Source organism: Lathamus discolor, chromosome Z, assembly GCF_037157495.1.
Source record: "Lathamus discolor isolate bLatDis1 chromosome Z, bLatDis1.hap1, whole genome shotgun sequence".
Classification (NCBI taxonomy): Eukaryota; Metazoa; Chordata; class Aves; order Psittaciformes; family Psittacidae; genus Lathamus; species Lathamus discolor.
In genome coordinates, this window is record NC_088909.1 from 16,034,945 (window position 1) to 16,054,147 (window position 19,203).

Here is a 19,203-nt window from a genome sequence, read left to right on the forward strand (position 1 = left end):
GAGCATGATTCAATGGCCAAGATGCATGTGTTGTATGTTAGTATGTGTTGGAGGTGTTTGTCCAGTCCACACACTGTGAAATTCATTACAGTGCCAAATTTCTTCTCAAAAAGTATTTGTATAAAAGATTTGTATATCATTTTAGTCTCTTGGTAAGGTTACATTTTTTGTGCTTTGCAGGGGGAGAGGTGTTTCAGTTAAAATGCAAATGCTTGTGCAGGGCGAAAAGTGTATTTCTAAAAGAGCAGAATGCTTTCTAAAAAAGTCAGTCAAGTCAACCAGCAATAAAGTAGAAAAACCTTTCCTGTTTCCAGTGCAACTCAGATTTTGATGTTTGCTTAAAAAAACCTCTAGACAACACCTGTTTTTCATTTATCAGCACCTGGTCAGCAAGACTTCAAAGCTGTTTCTACCTCTGTCTCGCTCTCTCTCTTGCCCTGAATATAGTTCATAGTATTCTGAACACAGGCCTATGTTTGCTTTGCATTGCTTTGTGTTAATGTACACAATTTTTGTACTTCAGTCTACACTACGTGAAGATGTATGATATAAAGCCTTTGTAGAATTCACCCTGAAAGGTAAGACATTTCTCATAGAAGAGATGGAATTTGCAAATCTCCAGGACAGAGTATTTCAAAACAGCTGAGCTTTCATGGCCTATAGTTTGCTCCTCCGTTGGAGCAGCATCCTTTATGAAGGATATTGAGAAGTGGGGTGTACTATGTCTTCTGCAAAGGGATTTTTTTCAATTTCTTAATCCACTGCAGCTCAGACAGACATGCAGTTTGATTATTATTCAATTGCAGATTAAACCAACCATTGGTTTAATCTGCAACATCAAGCATGCTAAAAAAGTACCACTGATGATGGAAAAGACAAAGTGACTGAGCTAGAAATCCCATTCCTGAACAGTTTACTCCATTTGTTAGACTTATCTTTTTTAATTGAAATATGTTGAAAACGTTGCCTTTATAAGGGAAGCTGGTACAGGGTAAACATGATCTGCTGGACAAGTTCAGTTATGTTTGCCAGCCTTTAGAAAAGGCTGTATAGTAAACCCCTTAATCTCTTTGACTTTTATTTTTGGTTGTGAGGATGTGAACTTCAGGCTCCCCCTCAAAGCCAGACAGAGAAAAGACTCTCTTTCAAAGAAATTCAGGACTTTTTTCCTTATTTTAACAGTGTTTCTTAACTATTGTTGTCATACTACAGTTATGTACTATATAGTCATCAATAGCTTGTGAAAAAAGCATGCCTTGTGATGCTTCCTCTAGGTGTTCATTTCACATTGACCTGCCTACTTTTTATCCATTTTTCTTGCCTTTTACAGAAAGCATGTCACTAGACATTCTGAGATATGTAAAGAATATTGCACTATAGTTGAACTCTGACTTCGGTGTTTAGAGACTAACTTAAGCTTTGTTCTTCTCACTTCTTACAGAGCTTAAACTACAGTATGTGATGTTTTAAATATGGTCCCTGAGCCAAGTTGTTTCCTCCCTAGAACATGCGTTAGGCATCAGCTCTCACCCGTCATTTGCTGGGATTGATAATGTGCCAAGTCTTGAAGTCTTGACTCAGTTCTTACTTCAGCAAGACTCCCATGGAAATCAATGGAAGTTTTGCCTGATTAAATACTTCTGGATTGCTCTCTAAAACACTTGGGTTATTTATATCAGGCATATTTGGAAAAATCCAACGTCTTAGCCCCTGTAAAATAGAATTATCAAAATCTTAACTGATGGAGGCTATTCTGAAGGCAAAATACCCAGGGTCCTTCTTGCTGGCAGTGGAACACTGCCTATGTTTGAAAACCAAACAAAAACAAACCCAAAAGCTACAGGACAATACATCCTCTATAATACAGTTAAACTTATCTGGCAATATCCACATATGGACAACATGAAATGACAGCGTCTTCTTCCACTTTAAGCTGATTGATCAATGACTTGTGTTATTCAGGGTCGTTTTGAAGCTAGACAATAGTCTTGAGATATATATATAAAATTTTACTTCTTTTTGTGAAAATTAGGATAACTGCAATAGATTCGTACAGAAAGAGGTATTGTAGATAAGTAAACATTTCATTACAATTTCAATTAAAACCACATAAATATTTCAGCATTAATGTAATCACCAAAAATAAACAGAAATTAATTATAATGATCAGCTTTTAATGCATGAGTATCATCCAACTCTTATTTTATAAACATGCTTAGGTTTTCATGAAACTTGGCATCCTTTATGTCATACAATACGTTTCTTTTAAAATAATATGTGCTTTTAATCTGGAAAAACAAGCAATCGGGGGGGTATAAGAAAAAGTAATGTGCATACATTCTCTATCTTTCTGCCATGGAGGAAGTCTAGTTGTTTTGAGACACATGCAACTTTCATTTCTTGGTGAAAGCAAAGGAAGTGAGACAGAGTTTTCAGACAGAGTAAGAAGTAACACCACATGACCCAAAATTAGATGTAATTTTTTTTGTTATTCTGCTAAATCTGTGAGACGATGTGGAGCCTGAGAATCCCATTCCGTATCACATACGTGATATGTGGTGTAAACAGTCAGGCCGTGCAGTTGCATGGGATGATATGCATCTTTGTTGTGTGTTCATTTGGAGCTGGAGTACATCCTTGGGAGGTATTTATACTGGTCCCACTGCAGAGCACACTTTCCTGAAGTGTAGATGCAGCTTATTTGAAATAGCTCTGACTGTACAAACCAAGATCAGGTCGTGATTCTTTCCATTGCCTAGAGAGATGTTTCAAAGGAGTAAAGCTTGACATATCATATTTCTTCCAAAGTTTTCCTGCAGCTGTCCAGGAACCGCACTGTGAGATTGTGGGATTATGTCTACATCGTCTTCACTGACATGAAAAGTGTTAAAGTCTACTGAACCCTATGGCACATGCTTTCTTTCCCAATATCTATTATCCCAGCTGCACTTTTGAGTTAGAGCATTCACATATTCAGGAAGAGCTGGCTTGTTCTTGGCAGACTATTTTGTAGCAGGTATGGTTTGCTTGTGTCCCTGTAGTCCATCCGGACTTCTGGACAATAGCTTGGGCCTATGCTGAAATACCAGGCATGCTTCACAACTATAGACACTGTTTCCTTCTCTGGTATTTGCCTTTTATTTTCCTTTCTTTTATTGTCAAACAAAGCTTATGATCTTAGAACTGATTTACTATTGCTGTATAACCTGCACAGACAATACTTTTTCTTGAGCCTCCCAAAAGTACAGAGTTTGGGCTGAGATAGGCTGTTACCACAGGCATAAGGTTTTCAATATGAAAGTGGGGGTGGGCAAAGCCTTGAATATGCATCTAAAAAAGTCAGCAGAGCCGACTCTGTACCCATGCTCTGTGACAGAGCATACAAAGTGTAACCGCAAAAAAGCCTTTGCGGGAAGAATTCTTTAGGAGGGGAACTGCAGAGAACAAGATGCAACAGTGCTAGGCAAGAGCCACACTTTCTGCTCTCAAAACTTTGTTCCCTGTAGCTACAAAAGCAAGTTGAGAGAGAAATTGCCTCAAGTCACCTCGCAGCTGTGTTTGGAACCAGATTGCGCTGCAGCTTTTGAATGCTTCTTGCTTTAGTTCCTGTATGGTCCATTAGCAAGGGGAAGGACATATGCAATAGCAATGACAAATAAATCTAGGGACTTGTCATCTGGTCAACTGTTCTCCAGACTCTTATGCACAAAAAAGAGTAGTCCTGAGGTCTCTAAAAACACAAGCATGATTGCACCATGAACTATGAACAAAGATACCTTCTTTGAAGTAGGGTGATGTATTTTAAAGTTTTAATTCTAATTTTTTATCACTAATTTATTAATCTTTATTCTTTCCAATCTAATACCTCTGGAAATCCCCATTTCCACAGGGCCTATGGATGCTTGTCACAGGCTATCATCACTCCCTGCTAAACCAGAAAAAGTTAAAATGCTTTACGCTACTTCTATTCTCTGAAGTTCATGGAGTGAGTCTGCTTTATCTTCTCTGCCTTTCAGTTCATATGCTCTTTTGGCAGGAACTGTTGGCCTGATTCTGATCTCATCTGGTGTGTAAATCAGAACAAAGCCCTGTGATTTGAGTGAGATATTGAAGCAAACACCCTGGCACAGTGTATGGCATTATATACTGTCAAGAATTCCATTTGGATTCACAGCAAAACAGAATTCTTAACCAAGTTCAGTTTCTACAAAGTGCAGTGTACTACTACAAAGGGAGTCAAATAAACAGAATGACTCAATACTGAAACAAAAGTGGAGGTAGAGATCACAGTGTGAGTTTTAAAAGCATTTATTGGGAAGTCTATGGGAGGAGAGGAAAATAAAAAGGAGGATAAAAGTTCAGGACAGGCATGAACAGTCAATATAGACTAAATTTTCTGGATGGATGGATGGAGGCATCAGACTGAATGGAGGGCATCCATGGGAGTTAAAGTCAGCATAAGTAAAAGCATAATTTAAAAAAGAGTGATTTTCAATGTTAAGGTTCAGTGTTCTGGCCAGCAGTGACTTTGGCAGGAATATATACAGCATTTTGAAGTGATAGTATTTAACTTTTAGTTTTGGACTGACATAGTGATGAGTCTCTTGACAACGTCTTTGGAATTTGCCTTTGATCTTAAAAGTAGGCAAGGATTTGTCTTTTAGGGGAAAAAAATATATTTCCGAATTTCTTTCTTTGCATTTTTGCAGTCAATGCTTTTGTACATATTTAGATTTACCAGCCAACCTATAATACATTATGATAGCTATATTGCTGTTAATCCTGGGTGAACTGACCTATTTTGGAGTGTCTTCACATAAGAAATTGCACCACTGGAAGTCTAGTGGCGAAATTTCAGTGGGATAGTTCTGATGGCAAACTGTTATGCAGAGAAATTCTCGAAGGATGCTAACGTTTGCTATCTCAACAGTTTCCCTGAACTGGAAAGTTTGAAAACATCCTTGAGATTGTTGCTGCTGAAGTTGCATAAATGAGCTAGCAAAGCCATTCTTCTTAGTCTTGCTTGCTTCCAGTACAGTATTGCTAAAGCTGGGAGAGCATGGTTTGTTTTCCTTCAAGTGAACGAAGCACTTTTTCATAATTTATAATTCAACTACAGCACTTCAAACCACAGAATTTTGTGGAAACAAAGTAGGCCCAAGAAAGGATTAAACCTATGTCTAATTAAGCACCAGTGTGGGGCTGCAGACTCTAATTCAAGGAGTTCCTAAATTTCCACTCTTGAATCAGGAAGGATAATGGAGATAGACCTGTGCATGCCTCATTCTTCCCTTAATAGCTTTAGTGTTTAGAAACATGATACTGATTCTTAGTTTGACAAAGAGCTGCAGATCTTACACTTCTAATTCTCATGAGACTCTTCCTGGAGATGCAGAGTGGAAATCTGGGAAGCAGTGGTCATAGGCTTCACCAAGGGAAATTCTGAACAAGCATATGGGTAAAAAAATGTACAGGGTTTGGACCAGGTGACCCCCTTCTAATCTAGATTATTAAATAATTCTGTGTTTATCAAATTCGAAGGAATTTGGCAATATGCCCAGATCTCTGCTATTGCAGGAAACATCCCCTTTCTGTCTCTTCAGTCTCTTTCACAAGTTGGTCAAATTCCTTCTTCAAAATAATTGGTAGGGTCAGTGGAAAAAATATATCTTTCCAGCTTCAGCTTCTGTGCACTGCTCTTTTCCTCTTCAGGGTTAGGTCCAGTGAAATCTAGTGATTTACATGGCAGTTACATCTCATTGTTTTCCTCTTCACTTATGGCTGAGCACCAGAGATCATGAATCTAGAGCTAGTTTCCTTTGACCCACACAGCTGGGTATTCCCTGACTGAGGTGACCTCTCTCTTCCCTCTAGTAACTTAAGAGTCATAACAAACAGTTTATGACAGTGTGTCAACAGAAATTTCTATTTGCCAAAATAAGACTTCAGTAAGCCTATTAGAAGGAGATTAGGACATTTTCATTAGCTCCTTGTTCTGTCTCTTCATAAATACTGAAACTAAATTCCTTTTCCATTTATTGTACCTTCTGTTCCCAGACTACCAAACCGAGGATCCCCTCCTGCCTGCAAATTCCCCATCACAGCACTCACTCTTACCTCATTAGACAGCTGTATGAACTCTGTTCTACTTTGCTGATAGAGAAGCCTTAAGCTACTCAAGAGTCTGCAAAAGTGCAAACATCCAAACATGTGCATGTCCATGGAGAATAAGCACCAAGAAAACAGTAATTTTTTTCCATTATTAGTCTTAAACCTGCACGATGATTTGCAGAACCCAAAATGTTACACGTGTCGTATACATTTAATGCATTTTCAGTATTTCCTGTACTTTTAAAGAATAATTTATGTTCATTAGTTCCCTTACTATTATTCACCCCTGAAATATTTTACTTTAGGAAAAATAAAAAACATTAAATGGTCAGTATTTCAGCATGAAATGTAGGTGTATTACAGAGGTGTCCACTTGAATGAATGTTTAATTTAAATATAATCTAAATGTTAGAAATGTTTTTCTTTCACCTGGCTCACCACCTTATTACAGATCACAAAACAGAGAAATCTATTTGTGGTACTTTAGTTCATAACGCTGTAATTTTGAAAGTCTTAGTTCTTGCAACCTGTACTGCAAGTCACAAGAACAGTACAGTCGTAAGTTTTTACATATGCCTGATCCTCTTGCTGATTTCTGGTTGATTTAATACTCTTCCAGATGAGCAGCTGATCCCTTTGTCTAGTATCTCATTTCCCGAGAGAAAAGAAGTGACCCCCACAATGTCCACTCTCTGCAGCCCAGCTGTGACAGAGATCCCTGCCTGTGGCATGCTGCACTTCTCTCTCACAGCAACTTGCCTTTATAGGAATTTCTTTCATAGCCAAGAATAGCTGTAAGAGAACAGAGTGTGGCTCTCCCCTGTGGGTATGGAGCCACTATTTTTGTTTTGATTTGTTGTTTGGGTGGGTTGGTTTTTTGTTGGATTTTTTTTGTTTGTCAGTGTCCTACATATTTGGCCTTGTCAACTATGTTTACTCTAGAGTAGGAAAAAAGAAGCTAGTCAGAAAATGAAATGACACAGGGTTGAGCAGTTGCTCCTTGTATCATCCTTTAAATGGGGTATCAGTTCACATTCAGAGAGCTGAAACCTGACATACCTGTATTAGAGGCGGGAGGAGAGCTTTTGATTTGAAGTGTATATTTTTCATATCTAATTATTTCTTAATGATATTCATCTTGAGAATTGAAGAGGACGGTTAAATTGGAGATTTATAGATGGGTTTAGGCTTTGTGCTTGCTCTGCTCATTCACCATGTGATGCACCTTCCCTGTATCAGTGAAGTTCTGAGCTCATCCAGAACCCAGGGTGTGAACTCCGGTTTTCCCTGTTCTGACCTCATTTCAGAGCGTACTGGCATTTCTGCCACCTTTGCCTCTTTGAAGTGTAGAAGTTGGTAAGCCAAAGTAGGCTCTGGAGACTGAGGGACATAAGAATGAAAAATTACTGCTCCAAAAAGATCATCTTAATGCTGTGTCCTTGTGTTAAAATTCATGTAAGAAGCTGTCAGTGTATGCAGAGCAGGAGCTAAAGCTGTTTATGTGCTGCGTAACATCGCAGGGGAGCCTTTTGATTTACTGAGCAGCTTTGTCTAGATTTGTAGCTGCTTCTTTGCATGCTTAATATTATCTTTACAGTTCTAAGAACAGATAAGCTGTTCTGACCCTCAACAGGATCATCATCTTAACAGCTATTATACTGATTATTTTTTTAATAGAAAATGCACTCACATTTCTGCATTAACATTGGGATTTTTTTCAAGATACAAACACCCTCAGAAGAGCCCTGAGAGTGAGTAGAGCTATTTTCCCATTTTGTTATCTTTATATCACCACATATAATCTAGCAATAAGTATATTTGCTCTGATCATCCTCTAAACATCAGTTATTATCCCCCCATAATCATGGGCTCTCATTGGCTGGGTGCCCTACAGGCTTATCTAGAGTATTAGTGTTTTGTGGGTATCAATGTTTCGCATACTTGCGGGATTGCTTTCAAGCTCAGTGAGTGTCCGGCAATTATAACTGGATAATTTGTGTTTTTATGGAAACATCTATCTGGTAAATACTTCAGTTAAGCATGACTAACTAATTTCCAAGCACCCATTTAGGAATCAATCCTCTTAAAAACTATAGATCTATTCTGTTATGAGAAGCAACTGCTATCTGATCACAAGCTAACAGTTTCTATTTCTTCAATATCCCTACTTTTACATGTGACTGCTGATAAATACCTGGATTTCAATCAGCATTACTGCCTTGATGCTGCTATTGTGCTTCATCCGGTGCAAGTTATACTTGAACCTAGTAGAGTATCTTCCTTTAGCTTAATGCATTTTAGGTTCTTAACTGGCTTAGGCAACTTTAACAATCTCTTCCACATAAATTCAGCAGTTGTTTGGATTTTCTTCCTGAATAAGGCTGTAACACAGTCAATTGAGATTATCTTACAACACAGTCCTTCAGTGCAAGCAACTGCTCCTTACTATACACCTGACTTTCTTTTCATCATGCTCTGTCACAAGATGAGCTTGATGTCCATGTATTGTTAGCTGGGGCTATTTGGAATAATATGCATTTGAGGAATATAGAACATGTAAGCAGGGAAAGATGGCATTGTGGCACGAATGGATTTTGTGTGGATACTGTGAGCTGTGTTAAAAAAGTGTGTCAGGGCCTAATTATGCTTATGCATGTTTTTTTTTTTTCCCGTGATGAAAACAGGACCTAGAGACTTGGATCTCTGAATCACTGTTGTCATTTCATATGGCTAAAACTTTGGGGAAGGTGTTGAAAATAAGAAGGAAATGGTGGTGACTCAACCGAAAAGCAGATACTGGAGGTGTTAGTCCATAGGTCCCTTGATAAAGGCCCTATATTGTAGCAACTTTTTAATGTCTAAGCAGTGTGAATTCATGTCGTAAAGACAAAAAAGTGTTCATGTGTCCTAGAAGTGTTTGTTCTAGATCTGGGACAAGCAAATGAGGGGTGCTTCCACTCTGCTCTGTTTTGGAAGTTCGGGATTGAAATCTGTTTTTCCTTCTTGTTTGTAAAAGGAGACCATACCTTATTTTTGCTGCAGCTTAGTAATCATGTAATCTTTGTTTAGTAATCACATAATATGATGAGCAAACAGCTTCAAAAGAGATAGAGTGAAATATGCATTGTTGGCTGTTTAAAAAACTTCATGATCGGGTCTTCAGTAAGACTAAAGGCTTCATCATTAAAACAAACGCACAATATACATGTTTGTCAGCTTGCCAGCTTCAGGAGACCTTTAACAGCAACAGCTTGAACCTGGGTATTTCAGTCTCTTAAAAGGCCCAGGAGTAACTCATACCTCCACACCCTGCACCATTATTTCAATTTGAAATTCTGGGGTTTCCATCTGTGATGGAAAAAACATTAACCAGGATTATCTGAAGATGAACTGCATATTGAAGTGCTCCATTTACCAGATGATCTCACTGCGGCATACTGTTCTGATACAGCATCCATTTTGGGTAAGTATTTTAGCAATCTATGGGCTGTTTGTTCTTGAAAGAACAAATCTATTGTTCCAGTCAATGAAGTGGGAACATTTTCAGTTGTGTAAATTTCAGATGTACTCATGCTTTTTGATGAGCCAATTCTTTCAGGCATATTTATCCTAGATATTAACAGGAGTTAGCAAAGGCACAAGGGGCCATCTGGTTTTTCTCCTATGTAGTTTTGTTTGGATGACTTTACCTGGTAATTGCTCTGTTTCAGATAGCATTTGCTGTTAATTTTTCAACAGAGTGATAACAGACAAAGCATTATTGCCATCCTTATATGTGACCCTGTTTGTGGTTTAAATCTATAAAGCTATGGCAGCAATGCATGGCTTGTCCAGATCACAAATTTGTTGTCCTGAAAATTCAAGTAGAAATGCCCTACTGATCTAACATGTGTTGCCATGTGGTACAGTACTATGGAACATAAACGTTACCTCTACTAAAGTACCACTGTGAGTTCTGTTGTGTGCTCACCCTCCATCACTAGACTCTGGGTTCAATCTCTAAAAACTTTGACTCGTATGTAGGCTAGAAAAGGGCAGTCTTTGTGTGTGCATTTGTACATATGTGTGCATGGAAGGGATAAATAAAAAATGAAAACTGCCAAATCACAATTTGCTGACCGCTGAAAGGGGTTTTCTTTCTTTTACAACCTGTGCTGAAGTTTTCACATACTGGCAAATTCACAAATAAGGCTTCGAAGCTCTGTGTTATCTACGATCAGTCTGGGGAACTTGGATCAGATGATTTTTAGATACCACCAGTTTTAATGATATCATTTAATGTTTCAGATGTTCCCATTTACTCTTTTTTCTACCAACTGAACTGATTACTTCTGCTAATTGCAGAAAAATATCTCAAAATACCTCAGATTTCCTCTTTCCCTAAACACAGATAAGACTCTGAGTTGTGCTGGATCAGCTCACAGCAATCGATGTCTTTTTCAGCTCCAGTTGCCTTCATGTTCAGTGGGCTGCCAAAAGGGAAAGGTTCAAGTTCTGTGGGCAAATCTGCAACTTCATGGAATGACTGTTGCTTCTTTTTTCCCTTGATCTTGATCTGCAAGTCCAGATGCATCTGAGTGTGTATAAACTGGTTCATTGACTGCTTATCCTGGAGGACCTTACAAATACTTGAATATGCCGAAAATAGAAGTTTCCTTAAGTCCTTTGCCAGTTCAGGTGGGGCCTTTTCCTTCCCTCCTGACTCCTACCTCTTAGCTGAGCTGTGGCCATCTGTGTCCTGTGCTGGCTGGTTCAAATGGGTCTGGAGCTGGTCCTGGGTTGGAATGATTCTGTTTTTTTTGGAGGGAAGAATTTTTGCACCATTATTGGTGGTACATCAGACTAGCTCGCTGATAAAAACCCCTTGCCCTTTCTGACTATCTTGTTAGCCATTCGTTTGAGTTTGACATTGAACTGAAAAAATACCAGAAATTGCACTTTCGCTTAGCAGGAATAACAACCTGAAATTTCTGCGCTTATACTTGAGATCTTATTGCGAACATCATTAATCCCTTTTTGACCTAAGGGGCTTGCCAATTTTAGCTTGTTTCTGTTAGTAGGAGAAGTTGACTATGGAGTGAAATATTTCTCTGGGACAAATCTATTTAGTTACAGAGAATACGCACTGGGCCCTGTTTGCCTGAGCGCATCTGGGATTAACAACAGGACTCAGAGATCCAGGCTTTGTCCAGCCAGCCCTCTACTCTAAAACTCTTTTTTTAAACTCTTCTCAGATCATGTCACCTCTGTTTGCTTTGGATTTCTTTTTGCTGCCTTCCTTTGCTCTTTTACTGCTTCTTTCTCAAACCCAAATATGCAGCACAAAAACCCAGTACAGACCCTTCTCTCATTGCATTTTTTCATTGAACCCAAATTCAGTTTCTGTGTGCAAGGATCAGATCATTCCTAAGTTTTTCCAGGGCTTCTTTTCTTTCAGCTGTCACTTAACCAAAGAAAAAATAATAGAAATTATCTCACACTCAGTAGAAAAGCTTGTTTGGTGCCAACCAGAGTATTTTGAAACAAGAGTTCTCCATTGATGTTCACTAGAGCAAACGGCCAACAAATGAAGTCACATTTCTGTGAGCATATGCTGGAAGTTGGTGCCTGTCTACAGAAACATACCCATTTATGAATTAACTGTGATTTTGGTCTTATTGTGACTGAAGTTATAGATGTATGGAGGGGAAAGCAGAATGACTGCCTTACTTCACTTTAGTAGAATGGTGCATTGCTTTTGTCCATCTACCCAAGAAAGGTCTTACCTCAGAAGAGTACACCTAATAAATTGAGTTGGGAGTGGCTTACTCTTGACTGTATGTTTCTTGGCTGGCTTTTAATGTTTGAGGAAGAAGGTGAGGAGGATGTTCTTAACAGAGGATGTTGTGTCAAAGATTATGCCATACCTTTTTCCGTCATCTGAATTTCAAGTACAAAGTGAGGATGGGCATTGGGTTGTCAGCTGAAGTGTTAGAAAAGAAAGTTCTGTGACTGTTCAGCCTGCAAGTTCTGGTCATCTCTAGCAAAATTACAATCTAATCAAGACACTTGGTCTGTACCCTTTCTGGTTTTTAATAATAATTTAAAATAAATTTTTATGGTTTTATCCTAGAGAAAATAGCAGATTACACAGAAGTAGTGCATCAAGCACAATGCTGTACATGAAGAGGTATTTTTAAAGGTTCTTCTGGGAAAGAAAGAATCTGTAGAGATATCAGGAAGGTTTCTGTAGCACAATAGAATGCTAATATTTTAGTGGTTATGATAATATTTCATTCTACTTCTCCGTATGAGCTGTGCTTGCCTTTCCCTCAGTGTAGGGCACTTGCTTATTTCCATGGTCTAGAGCTGGAGCTAGTAGCTACCAGGTAACCTCCTTGTAACTGACCAAACATAGGCTGCCTCATGTTCGAATACTAGATTTTTATTTCATCAGTTATAACTGGGTCTATTATAGATGCTCTTCCTCGAGAGCTGATAGGAAGGCCAGAGTCCTACTCATGGCAATTTGGAAGTGCTGAGGGTCTTAGTAATCACGAGTTTTAAAAAAGTATACTCCAAAGAGGAACGTGTTTAGGAGCAAAAGCAACAATGAAGGGCTTAACTGTGAAGACCATCAAGAAATATATTTTTGGTCCTCAAGTAAAATCAGTGGAAGCTGGAAAAAGAAAGAATTCTAGGGCATAATTCCATCTTTTCCAGTTTTACGCTGGCATTATCTTCTATATTCTTGATCTTTCTATAGTATTAAAAAAAAAAAAAAATCCATTAAAATGTTTTGGTGTTTTACCCCAAGAAAGAAGAATCTTTTCACAAAAGCTGTTGAACAATAAAATTACAGCCAGCATAATTTATTATTTTACATATATGTAGCTGTGACTTAGAATGGTCATGTGTTCAGAATACATGATGTTTCTGATGCAGCCCTAGAGTTTTCAAGGATCTTAAATTATTCATAAAAAAAGGAAGAGTAAAATTGTTTTCTCCCAAGTATTTTGTTGCTTCTGGAAAGTCAATCTGGGAAACAACAAACACATGACTTGGGAAAGAGAGAATCTTTCAAACAGTTTAAGGTTTTGAAGGTTCATCATGATGTACCAAAGAGTTGCTATCTGAAATGTGCTATGAGCAAAGGAACAGGTTTTGATTGTCCTTATGATTATTTATTTTCTCCCTCAACTCTTAGTGCAATTTGTCACTCAACACTACTTCCCCTAGACTCTTATGTTCTTGGTAAACATAGTTTGAATAGCAATATGCCTCTGGCAATCACTGTGTACTAAAAAAATCTGTCAAACTGGTTAGAGAAAGCCCTTATTTAAATTTAAATTTTGTGAGGCACCATTAAAACCTCGGTCTGCCCAGTAACACCAAGGCACACAACTTTAACCCAGTGATGCTTTGGAAGGCCTTTGAATGAGAGTGTTCAAATTCCAAATCGTAATGGATTTCATTGTCTTTACCTTGTCAGTAAAGTGATTGAAGTCTACGTGGGTCAATAAAAAAACCACAAGGCAAATATGTTCAAGAACACAATCCTGTCATCTAGCATTCACATGACATCCAAACATCAGAAGTACCTGTCTCTCTACTCCTTGAGAGACAATTCAGACTTTATCACTATTTCAGACCTTTGTGAAAACAGCCATAAATCCATGCATTTGGGTGACAACCATAAATATATGAAATGCATTGCATACTTTGAAGTCTGTAGAGTTCAGTCCCGGGGAAAGAAAAATAACAGATAAAGAGTTTACCGAAGTGTAAGAGCAAGGGAAGGAATTTGTTCTGAAAGTGAAATCCCCAACTCCATAAATGCCTGACAATTTAAAACTAGGGGAATCGCTGTAAGTGTTTCATACTTCCCAACATATCCATTCTCATATTAGATGATCTCTGTAGCCCTTTGTGCTCATTGTGGCAAATTGCCAGAAACAGGAATACTTTAGCTACTCCTTACTAAGAAAAGCATCTGAGGAAAATTTCTGAGAACTAGACTTTCAACTGTATTTCTTCCACATTTTCATGTTCTTAAAAAAGAATGTCTATTGCCACCAAAGGATCTTCAGCACAAATATCTCCAGGCTTGAAAGCAAGAATGGGAAGTATTGTTTACTGATAATTTGTAAAGTTTTGTGTGAATTTTAGAGCACATTTTATGTATAGAATATGTGCACATCTGCCAGCAGAATAAGGGCTCGTGTCTGAACTGCCAACAGCAATAGACTGCGCATGTATCAGGAAGGGTTTGTCAACTGCTCCCTTCTTTTAATTTGCACGGTTAGTGCTGTGAGGTTTATGCAAGGCAGCTCTCAGGGGAGGGGACTGAAAGTTCTTTGAAGTCCTTTGTGGTGGCTGTCTAATCTGGAGAAGAGGATTACTTTCTTTCTGCCAGAAGCACATGACAGTTTGGTAATTAATGAGCATCATAAAGTTCTCTTTTTCTATTAGATACCCATTAGTAAACCTGGGATGGTTGTCATTTTGGACAAAACCATGCATATCCTCATTTTATCCCAACATCAAAGGGGATCTCCTACTGTCTGATGCTGAATGCTCTAATTGTGTTTGCGTTCGGTAGAGTTGGTGCAGAATACATCTGAAACAAGTCTTGGCATAAACTGTAGGTCCTGTGATTGGACACACAGCCTGAGCCTTCCCAGAGCTAACAGCTTAAAGGAGTGGTGGGTTTCTATTATTTTAAACATACTGCTCTCTTCCTCTCCTGTCTGTCTGTTTATGCAATTTGTTTTCCTTTGAGAATACAGGAATTAACATACTTTCCACATCCATATCATTCTGAAAAAAAGGAAAGTACTGTGTTGGGCTATTTCCCTTTCCCCTTTTGATATAGTATTACAAAAAGTCTTTCTTTAGGATTTAAGAGCATTTCAGGTATTAAAGCTCTCTTGGGTTGTCTTTTTCACATTATTCTGAAAGTACAGAATGGTTTCCTGCTCTTTATATTTGGCTCTTTTATACTGAAACAGTTGAAAAGTCCTAGTCTGTGGACTTTTTCTTTTTGAGAAAATGTCACCCTTTCTTCCAAAGGGTCCAGTTTCTGAATGCAGTGTAGTTTCTTCAACTGCATTTAATCTCCTTTAGAAATAAGAAGAATGGCTAAGCAGCCTGTTTTATATATTCTGAATTTAAGATTTTTTTGAAGGTCAGATGCTCATCCTATACTCTAAAATCTATGCCTAATACAGACAGGAAAGAACTCATGGATATGCTTTTTCTGTAAGTGAGGTCGGACTAGAAAGCTCCACTGTAAAGAAATGTGATGCCTTCAAAGGGACAGTACAGTTATAAAGCCAAAAGAGGAATACATGTATTTGAGACTCTTTTTGGTTTGTTTCCTCTTTCATTATTTTATCTTTTTAATACGGTTATGTCTGTATTATTTGTAGTATTTTATGGGGACAGAGTTCTTGTTCAGAGTTAGTCTGGATGCTGTATGTTGTGACTGATAACTCAGTATTAGCAAACAAAGTATTATTAACTTTTCCACCTCGTGAGGAAAAATTCCTGGCATTCTAACAAAGCAACTGTAAACATTTCCATAAAATAAAGGCAAACTGGCTTTAGCTAGCCAAAATGTTTAGCACAATTGGAGGCACCCTGCAGCCTGTGTGGAAAGGAAGCTGGCAAAACCAAGATGTTCTTCCTTTCTAGTAAAACTGGAATAGAGAGACTGAAATGCTTCTGAAATGAAAATGTACCATCACTAGAATCACGGAATCATAGAATCATAGAATAGTTAGGGTTGGAAAGGACCTTAAGATCATCCAGTTCCAACCCCCCTGCCATGGGTAGGGACACCTCCCGCTAAATCATGCCACCCAAGGCTCTGTCCAACCTGGCCTTGAACACTGTCAAAGAATCACTGGGAAGATTAACTTAGGTAAACGAAGAGGCAGATGAAACAGAATTAGATTTTTTTTTTTCTTCAGATTATATCTTAAATCTTCGAAATATGATAAATATAATTATTATATTTGTTGTATCTCTGGCCTGGACTCAGTCGTGATTTTCTGAGTCATCTTTGCCCTTTAGGAGATGAAAGGGATGAGTAATACCATTGAAGATACAAAACCACTTGTAAATATAATCCCTGTATTCTCTCATGTTTCAAATTGGAGCTGGTCAGAAAATTTATTGTGGAACAACTTTTCATTGCAAAATGGCAATCCATAGAAATATTTCACTTTTGAACATTTTGTGTGTATTAAAAATATTAGAGCAGGCTATTTGAATAGACTACAGAAGTTCTTTATATTTTTGGAATAAAACATTTTGACCTAGTTTTTTAGCTCATTGTTTAAAATTAGGAAGACAAACTGCTTTGTAATAGTAAAAGCCTAAAAATCACAATGATCAGTTTGAGCACCAAAAGAACAAAATTTATGAAAATTTCAAGAGTTTTTTTCCTCTTTCAGAGTCATATAAATATTTGTGGAATTTTCTACAAAGCAGAAAATCTACTTTCTGCTGCACAGCTCTGATCCCAGCTGTATAAGCTTGATAAAGGCTTGGACCACTGTAGCAGTTTTTAAACTTTTACATTTTTTGGTAATATTTGCTTAAAATAAATGCAGGGAATCACATCTGAATTCTTTGAATTGCTACTGTGAAAATTAGGATGGCTGGGATATTTTGTGGTCCTTGCAAAATCAGTCTCCTGACAGTTTGTGCACAAAAGACCATTCCATGTTTACTTCTAAGATCGGTACCTTAAAGTTATGCCTGCCTCTAAGCACAAATTCCAGGTGTGTTCCACAGTGTAGCGTCTAGCAACCCACATCAACATCAGGATGATGCTGGGAAAGCCAAAGCCAACCAGGAGCTGAATCTGGCAGGGGATGTGAAGGGCAACAGGAAGGGCTTCTGCATCAGCAAGGAAAAGGGGGGGGGTCTGCTGAATGAGGAGGTAGACCTGGTGACAGAGGACACACAGAAGGCTAAGGTATTCAGTGTCCTCTTTGGCTTGGTCTCTACTGGTAAGACAAATCTTCAGCAATTCCTGGTTCCTGAGTCCAGTGGGAAAGTCTGAAGTAATGATGACACCCTCAGTGGAAGAATGCCAGGGTTAAGCAACATTTAAATAAAGTGGATATACACAAGTCCATGGGAACTGATGGGATGCACTCACAAAGAAGCTGGCTGATATCACTGTAAGGCCACTGAATATTGAGCCACATTTATCTTTGAATGGTCATGGCTACCGGGGAAAGTTCCTGAGGACTAAAATAGAGCAAATGTCACTCTCATCTGCAAGGAGAGCAAAAAGCAGGATCTGAGAAATTACAGGCCAGTCAGCTTCACCTTGATCCCAAAGAAGATAATGGAACAAATAATCCTGGAAACCATCTCCAGCCATGCTACAGACAAAAGGTGACCAGGAGTGGTCAGCACTGGTTTATGAAAGAGGAAATAATCCCTGACAAACCTGGTAGCCTTCTATAATGAAAGGTGCATGTTGCAGCAGGTATTGTTTATGTTGACTTCAGTAAAACTTTTGACGCTAATATAACATCCTTACTGACAAACTGATGAAGAACAGTCTAGATGGGTAGACAGGGATGTGGACTGAAAACTGATTGAACTGCTCACAGTCCTGTGATCAGCAGTACAAAGTCCAGCTGGAGGCCGGTCATCATTGGGGTATGCAAGGAACATATACAGAAGCCAAATACTGTTTATCATCTCCATTAATGACCAGGATGAGGCTATGTTATCTTGTAGGTTGTTAATCCTGTTTGATATGATTTAAGACTGATATATTTAAACTTCTTAACTATTTGCACAGGTGCCATAATTCTGAGTATACACTTTAATTGTGTGAAAGATTAGCTATTAAAATATAAGTCTTTATATTAAAGAGAATATGGAATTATAAACAAAAGTTACATTATCCATCTCATTGGCTTGTGCTACAGAAAAGAATTTGTGGAAAACCATAGGGTATTCAAGAATAATCAGCAGGGTAGAGCTGAAACATATTCTTTTTCCATAGAGATTTATGCTGATTTTTGGAATTTTAAATCCAGTTTTATTAATGCCTTCCCACTCTCAGTAGGAAATACTCAGAACATATAAGGAAACTGTCTTATGGAACAAGATTTTATTTTAATAATGTGGATATTATTGTACAGCTACTCAGACATAAAGAGGATGAATTGTGCCTCATGGATGTCTTAAAATCAGTAAGGAGTCTCCAGCCCAGCTCAATGGCTTAGTTGAACTTGGTGCAGGAATGGGGGCAATACTAATTGAACTTCTTCAGTTAGTCTCAAACGTTCATGTTATGGTAGATAGTTTAAGAATCTCTCTGCAGGACGCTCCTCTCTGAAAATGACCAAAAGCAGATGGCTGAGGAAGAATATAATAGTAGAGTTAACATATCATGATACTTCCACTCAGTCATATCTCAGTTTCTAGCAAGTTGTAATTCAGGGGATTCTTGAATTTTAGATGGCTTCTATGTATTTAGAAACTCAGTTGATCTCCCTTATGTTGCGTTGCCCAATCTTTCCTTGAGCCTATCTGTGTAAGCTAGGGTACTCTTACTGTTCATTTGGGTGGGAATATCAGAGGACTAGAGATGATATAGCTGTTCTTTCATGTATTTTGTCTGCTGGAGGTTGATAAGAATGGTTAGTCAGGTTGCTGGACAGTGCTGTTCCTGTCTGCACAAGAGGGCTGTTTAGAGAAGATGCTAAGATCAGAGCAATTAGAAAGGGTTTTGTTGATGCCGTAGTTTTTATGCTACTGAGACTTTCTACGGTGGCATTCTTAAACCTTGCAGAAACACAAAAACCACCTAAAACATTCCACAAGAGCCACAAGTACATGTACACGAATTGGCTTAACACATATAACTTACACATTGTCTGTCTTTTGTGTTACGGCAAAGGTGTGATCTCTTAGACTTTTACCTACGCTCACTTGAGCCTTGTTCAGCTTAGTAGCAGTTTATTCCCTCTGATCTCCTAGAGGTTTTGCAGTGTGCAGCATGCAGGATATTTTTTGTGTGTGTGTTAAAAAAACCCAACCACCTCTTTCTTGAAGACCAGAGAAAACGAACCCTTA

The 19,203-nt window shown here is 38.3% G+C and overlaps 1 protein-coding gene across 1 annotated transcript in view; it reads left to right on the plus strand.

Annotated features, from left to right (window-relative positions):
• Positions 1 to 500: 500 nt before the first annotated feature.
• NKD1 (NKD inhibitor of WNT signaling pathway 1) overlaps positions 501 to 19,203 on the plus strand; it is a 137,285-nt gene continuing 118,582 nt past the window's right edge. Inside the window, exon 1 of the mRNA XM_065662620.1 lies at positions 501 to 578. The gene's annotated coding sequence lies outside the window, so the exon portion shown is untranslated. The remainder of the gene's footprint in view (positions 579 to 19,203) is intronic.